Source organism: Morone saxatilis, unplaced genomic scaffold, assembly GCF_004916995.1.
Source record: "Morone saxatilis isolate NCDOM2014 unplaced genomic scaffold, NCSU_SB_2.0 Contig12, whole genome shotgun sequence".
NCBI classification, from domain to species: Eukaryota; Metazoa; Chordata; class Actinopteri; family Moronidae; genus Morone; species Morone saxatilis.
In genome coordinates this window covers 13,680,012-13,688,178 of record NW_023339674.1, presented here as the reverse complement: position 1 = coordinate 13,688,178, position 8,167 = coordinate 13,680,012, and positions in this window count along the sequence as shown.

Here is an 8,167-nt window from a genome sequence, read left to right as displayed (position 1 = left end):
TATTCAGTTTACTATTATACATGACAGAAATATGACAAGCTGGAACCAGTGTTATTTGTTTAGTTTAGTTTTTTGCTTGAAAATGAAACAATTGAATTAATTAAGCTGATTAATTAGTCTGTTAGTCAGCTCACTGATTAATTAACTAATCATTTCAGCTCTGTGGGACACAGCACAGATCCTCTACACCCAGCTGAAAATGCTAAATGTATCTATAACCTGTTTTTTGGTCTCTATTGTTGTTTTATTAAATGTATCCACCTTTAGACACCTATCAATCACCCAGAGAAAGTGTCTTGGATAAACAATGGTAAGCAGCACTATAGAGAAGGTGCCTTTGAGGTTATATAGTTAAAGCCTAGATGATGCAGCAGTCTGGATCACAACACTTACTGTGAATGCACCTGTGTATGTGGCGAAGCGTCACCTCAGCCAGAAATCAATTGCAATCACCCTCTACTCTAGTCTCCCAGGAGCTGGTTGTTCTTCCACCTTGCAGTCCCACTCTGCCCAAGCTCACTGTGGATGTAAACTCCCTGCTCTAGCAGGACACAATAGCAGATTGTGACTCTCTGTTAGCACCATGTCTGTATATAATTAGCAAATGAGTAAATTAGCTAAGTTTATATTTTTTAATGATGGTATTAACTAATATAAATGTATGGAAGTGTAAAAAGTGTCTCTCTTGCAAACACAGCAGAACTTGATGAAGACATCCAGTTTCTTGTGTGTATTTCACAGTTCCTCTCAGTCATTGTGAGGTGATACTGCAGAGTGAGATTGAACAGCAGTTGATTTAGAGCCCAGCGTGCAGCCTTCATCAGACAGATTTACACTTTGGACAATAACAGTCAGCAACCACATGATTTGTCTCTGCACACAAAACTCTCTGTGACGGTCCCAATAAATGTGTCAGATTCAGATGTCATCTTAAAAACTTGACGAATGTTAGTCGTAGTAGTTAGGATTTAGTTAGAACTTGATTACAGTATAATTCGACAAGTGTGTAGAACATCTTTCAGTTCGAAAAGATTCAGACAGATTTTTTTATAGGAATATAATATAATCAAAAATAAGGCCAGTGCCATATTTTATAACAGCGTTGATATAATAATACAATGCATCAATGTGTTCAGAGAAAATGGTATTACATCAGTGAAGATCTCAAATTCTCTTTGAAGCATTTCATTTTTGCACAGTTTAAATAATGATGATAGTGTTTTATGAAATCTATGATGGTGCAATATTTTTGAATAGTGTAGTCTTGTTTTTGTAGGTATGATACTCTCATTGGGCACAGTAGAGGTGTGATCACTCATCAGTATTGGTTTTATTGAACTTTTTACCCTTGTAAATATTAAGTCTGTTTATAGGGAAGTATAATTTCTGTGTATATTCATAATACACAATATTAGCATAAGTAGATAATAGATTATTTCTATCAGTAAATGTATATCTATATATGTATGTATATCCAATGCCATGATCATTTGGATGTTACTTTAACTCTAGTTTCTTACATGAAATGGCAACATTTGTTCAAATCACAAAAAATTTGGCAAACAGAAAGAAAATTTTTCATTACTCATTGAATTCTGGTACCAAATGTCAGCTCCTCAGGAAACTGTGAAAAAGTCTGATAATAAGTGTCAATGCTGACATAATGTCCTTTACACAAAAGCTCTGACAATCTGCTGTCCTGGACTTAAAAACCTGTTGAGCTTTCGGCTTCTTTTGACTTTATCATTTAATTAATAACAGTTAGTATCAATTAGTATGACTAAAAATTAACTGCTATATAATCCAGTTTATTTATTTATTAACTCAATAATCAGGTACTTGTTTCACTCCTATCAAAACACACCAAAAAAAATGTTAATGCTGACTAATGTTAGTATGACATGATAAGACAGTGGTAGCAGATTCTAATGATATCTTTCAAGTTTCGGTGGTGGGGCTTTTATATTTGGATCATTATTTTTTGTTTATAATAGAATAACATGTCTGACATTTTGGTAATAAAATCATAACTTCTAACTGTTTGGTATCATATCCCAGTATTTTTGTCTGTTTGTTTCATCTTCCAGCTGAGGGGGAGGATGATATGAATAATTATCGCCTCAGTGCCAATTGACCAACTGCTTTTCACTCTGTTGTTTCAAGAGTTGTCAACCAATCAAAAATGCCAATATAATAAACATGCACACATAAAATACCAAACTCAAACACAGCATCCGTTTTCTCCCTTCTGCTACCTTTGAAGACACACATACACACACACACACACACACACGCACACACACACTCACTCTCTATTTGACCCTTCCTTCTTAGTGACATCCAGTTTACCCACAAGGAGTCATCTCCGTACACATATCAGTTGTGTTGGCGCAGCGAGGGGCCTGTCTGCTGTGTCAGGGTGCACCCTGAGTTAACCACACAACGAGCCACCATGAGCATTAAATAGCAATATAAATGGAAATTAGTCCCTTCAATGTAGAGAAGATAGAGTGCAAGGAAACAATATATGTTGCCAGATAAGTAAGAATGATTAAAATGGCATGGAAATGACTGTCTGGATTACTTGCTTGTTGTGAGGACATAATCTAGTCCTTCATTGGAGAATCGTGCAGATATTTATTGATTTATTTGTCTGTTATTAAAAAGTATTTTAATTGTGTACCATACTGATTAACAAAGATGTTCTTTACCCAAGGTTGCTGCAAACTCAATCACAGAAAGATCTTTTTTGTTTCTGCTTCCACAATTTGCAGTTCTACTTTCAATAAACCTTTGCCGAATCTGGGCTCAATAAATTCCAGTGACTTAAAATGTCAGAGTTCGATAGTCCATCAGTGAGGAATCTGTCAAGAACCGGCCTTTCAGACATACAGATTTAACATGGCCAGGGTAAGGACACCAAGAGACCTAGCAGAGAAGAAAACTTAGGAAGAAAGCTTTAAAGTATTCCAATCTCCATATTAAAGCCAGTGATTGGGTGAGGGGGTGGTAGCTGCATGTGTGGCAGTCACCCTCGCTCTCCTTGCCTCTTAGCAACAACTTCACATCTGCAAGTACGTTTAGACACAAATATTCATTAGTTTTATCACGGTTAACTAACCATTTAACAGCTGCTGTTAGCAAATACAGGGCAGCCTATAATTATGTCGTCTTAGTTTGGAACCCTCTTGAAAACAAGATGATACACTCAGGGAGTTTATCCTGATATATAATAAATGTAACTTTAAGGTCTGTTGATGTCAACGTTGATGTAGGTTTTTAATCTTAGGCATGAAACATAATAATAATTTGTACACACAAGTTATTATCATGCAACAAGATAAAATATAATTTTTTCTCCTTTTAGTTTTTTTGTTGCTTTATTATTCTACATGATAAAGTATGATGACCTCGCAAAAATCCCAGCATAGCTTTGTAACTCCAACCTGAGTAACCAGCAAAACAACAAAAACCACCTGTGAGTGTATGTGGGACCTTTAATCTGTAACAGTGCATTATATTTACACTACTGATCACATGTTAGTTAATATGTAAAATCAAAATAACTAGCAGTTAAAGCAATGTAGTGAAGTAAAATGTACATAGTAGAGTGATTTATGATAATAAGTTACCTTAAATGGCTGCTAGGTGTGAATGTGTCTTGTGTTAGACTGTCGACCTGCCAAGGTTGAAACTTTCCTCTCACACAGTGTGTGTTGGGATACGCTCCAGCCCTCTGTGACCCTGCACAAGATAAGCAAGTATAGAAAATGGATGGATGGATGTTTGCTGTTGTTTGTGTGGAGAGGGAGCATGACTCAGCGGTCAACCAGTGGGACTGGGACCGGCAGGTTAGCGGGGGAACAGTCTATTTTATCAGTAGCTCTCTCAAACGTCACATAACAATCTCACATCTCAGCTCGCCTGAACCTGCCACATTTCATTTGAGGTTTGTTTATCAGACTGGGGTCGCACACCGCCTCCTCCTCCTCAATCAAAAAAACAGGACTTGTATTTTTCAAGACAAGGCACTTTGAACAATACAAAGTTCCAACAAATGTTTGCCGTTCAGCGAAAGGAATCATGCAAATGCTCCTTGCAGAATTATGCAAATAATCACAGCGAGACCCGGGAACAAAGCAAAAAGAAAAAAAAGATGCATATAAATAAAACAAGAGTGTTTATAGACTGAGAGAGGTTTAGATATGAATAAAGAAAATGGTTGTGAGTGTTTATACAACGGCCGACAATTCCATCAACAAAAGTAGAGAAGTATGGAATCTAAAATTAGCAGGACGTTTCAAAGAAGTATGGATCATAACATTTTGAGTGTGTATTCACTGTATCCATACACAAAAAACTTTAAACATATTATGTACTATATATAATTAGATACGTGTGTGTTGACTTTTCACTTAAAATCTAAAATGTAAATCATGCAGAGGTCAATTAGATGCATTTAAATTTATGAGTTTTCCCAAGAAGAGCAGTGTGCACCCCTGTGCTGTGTCTCGCGTTGACAGAACAGTTTTTGTTAGTAGTTGTACTTACAATACATCTCTACTACAGTGACAGATTTCATTGCTGTCTTGCTCCATTCAAATTTACATCAACCTCTCCACCAGACTACAATCTTCTGCCAGGCAATATCTAATAAATTCTCATCAAGAATCATTTATGGAGGTTGTTTTTAGGTTGCAGCCACATTCCAGCTATTCATCCTTCATCTTTCACTCCTTTCTCTTACATTTCTTTTAGATTTTCCATCTTAACAATTCTCCTGAGAGACTAATTGCTGGATATGATTAGTAAAAAAATACATACCACTGCCGGCTCACTGACTGAGGAGTTGCACAGAATTGACAGGGGACTGACAGTAATGTGACAGAGAAGTCTTAATGGATGAGGAGAATTTAAGAGAAAACTACAGCTCAGATTGTGTTAAATTAGCTGTAGTTTTCCTCCTCAAACATTAAACTGTACCATCAACCAGCAGCTCAAGCACTGTCTATGGTCCACGCCCATGGGCATGATTACCCTGCTTCAAATTCACACAGAATATCACATTTCACACTAAGAAGTCTTTTTTTAGTTGTCACTATTCCATAAGAGTTTCTGATTGAGACACTTGCGTCACAGCCAGCAGATTTATAAGAGGCGAAGGTTTGCTCCATCACTGTGTATGGGTTGCATTCATCTCCAGAGGAAAGAAAATGCAAATGAAGTACAGCAACATCTTGAGACCTTTCAGGCAAGTGGCTGCAAGGTCACACCTGCTGGTGGTAAGTGGCCTACTTGAATTTCCATGAAGTGAACACATTACTGATGTGAGGTCAGAGGCTTTTTCACTGGTTTGCAGTGCGTGCCATGGGAATAGCCTGTATTATATTTATATTGTAAAGCCACTAATCAAAAGCAGTTGGTCAACCAGCTCACAACCACAGCACAAGGTGTTTTATAGTTTTTTCTTTTGTAACTGGCCTATTGTTACTGTTTTTGACATTTTATCCACACTGAAACCAATAAGTACATATACTGCAGGCACACAAGAGCTGCTTGGTGCTGGCTGTAAAATCAGATCTCATATGTGAATCCGGTGGCAAAGAAGAACTGACTTTAGCTGTAAACCATTTTTATCTGCACACTATAGCTGTATATGTGGGTATGTTGATGTTTGTTGTTGCTCACATACGGGAGTTCAAAATGAAGAAGAGAAGAACTGTGAACTCCCTTGGAGGCAATATAGTGGACTTGCCAGTGTTACATAAGGCTGTGATTGCTCCTTTTAAAAGACACTGGCACCTCTGTGCTTTTCTCAACTCCTGGCTCACATGTTTCTATATTGGCAAAGTTTGGATCTATTAAATGTCAATAGTTTGGCTCTGACTTGAAATACTGTAAAACAATAGAATGAATGCGCCAAATTTATCACAGATTTTTTTTCTCAGTTCTTAAGGAAAGAAGGACATTTGCTTTTAATCTCTAAGCGGCTTAACCCCCCTACTGTGAGAGGAAGTAATGTTTATAATCCCTAAAGACACAAGTTTATCAAAGTTGTGGATTTAGTGATGAAACATCCTCCCAGCACTGTCCCTCATCAGAATCATTTCAGATTAGTTTGAAAGAAAACCTGCCCCTCATTTTATTAATGATACTATCAGTCACTGAGCTTCTTTACTGAAAATACTAGTGATGTTTTTGGGGTACCCACTCATCTGCTTGAACATTATCTGGTCTCTTCTTAATTTCTTGTATTTTCCAACATGATATTAAGCACTTGTTATGTATTTTATAAACAGCATATGGCTATTAATTGTTAATGAGATTTTTCTGCTTACTTTTGGATTTCACCATTGTGTGAAGAGACCAAACCTCCAAGATTCACAGTCAAAACATTAACTAAACCAAACTCTTAACCATAATTAAAAGGTGAGTATCCTATAATATCAAGGCTTACTATATACACAATCATTGTTATGCCTTATCTAAATGATGTAGCAGTCTGCCGGCTGATTTTTTTTTTTTACCTCATTACATTCAGTTGATTATACACTAAGGAAAACATATAGATATGATATTCCATTTCTGCCAATAGATCCTCCTAAATGTTACACACTGGACCTTTTAATATACACTACGTTTTGCCTCAGCGACTTTCTAAACATACTCAAATATACTGTTATGCTATACTATTGGTGTAACTCCAATTTACCAATGTATGGCAGTGGCACTAAACGCTGTAGATTATGATACCAGATCACATTTGCGTTTGTTGTAGTTTATTAAAAAATAAATGCATGTATGTAAAATCTAGAGGACAATACAGTAACTCTTCACACTTTACTTTATAGTTTACTTCATCTACTTTTTCTTAGACCACTTCTAGTCTAATTATCATGCAGTTAGGTATTATAGCTGTTTACATCAAAGTAATTTATGTTAACTGTATAACACTACTATAAAGAATACTTTCACTGAATAATTAAGGGTTAATTTGCAAAAACAGATACACACTTAAAATTAATAAACCAACAATATTTGGATTTATATTCTCTGGATTGCAAAGAAAAAACATAATTTAGGAAAATAATTAAAAACAAAGCTATCTGTTCTTGCAAATGAACCCTTCTGTTTTTATTGAGCTACAAACTCTTCAGCAGCTGTTTACCCTTGAGTTGTGTGGTTAGTTTTATTTCCTCCCCTCAGGGATTCCCATCCATAGATATGCCGTGCTGTTTGAGCTCACTATTAGCTCATGACCTGCATAATAAAAAAAATCTAATTTAAATCCTGAAAGCTGGCGTACTGCTTGTCTCATTGTGTGCTGCTGTTTGAGCTCCTCTGGAGACAGCCTGCAGATATTTGCTGAGGTATACTACTGGCTGTTAGTTATAGACTACTTTTTATATGCACTGGTTTGAACTGGTATTTCATTATTTCTCCATCTGATACGATCTAGGACTAGAATCTTTTAAAAACTTAAAAACAAATAACATGTTTCATTGTCTACTACTACATGTATTACCCAACTATGGGTAATAAATGATAATAATGAAATAAATCAAGAAATTATTTACCACATCCCTCATATTCATGCCCTGCCCTCCACAGGCCTAAAACATGCACTACACTCAATAATCTGCCTTAATACCCAGAGGTATAGTACATGTACAATAAGGATATCTTTTCTTATTGCATTTTGCAGCTTTCCTGCCAGACCGTTATGCAACATAGTAATTTTAAGTGAAAGAAGCAAAACAAGTTCATCACAGTTTGTTCCTCTAAAACCAGAGGACATAAATATAGAAAACAAGAACATGAAACAGCCTCATTCATCATACATTTGATTCTCCACACTGACTCACCGCAGTGATGACTGCGAGCTATTAAATAGAGTTCCGGGTTCAGTGAATGTGAATGTAATTAAGAAAACAGCAAGTGGATTTTCATTTATAAAGACTCATTTTACTCAGGGAAGCTGCACAAGGTCAGAGGTTTGAGTAATTTAACTCTGAATCCTAATGCCTCACTTCATTGCATGAGGCAAAGGGCAATCTCCTCCTACCACAGATCGCTGTGATGTCAAGTTCAAGGTCATAGGTCATCAGTAATTGGTCACTGATGAATTAGGTGTTTCCTGATGGGTACAGACACACCTAATCAGCAT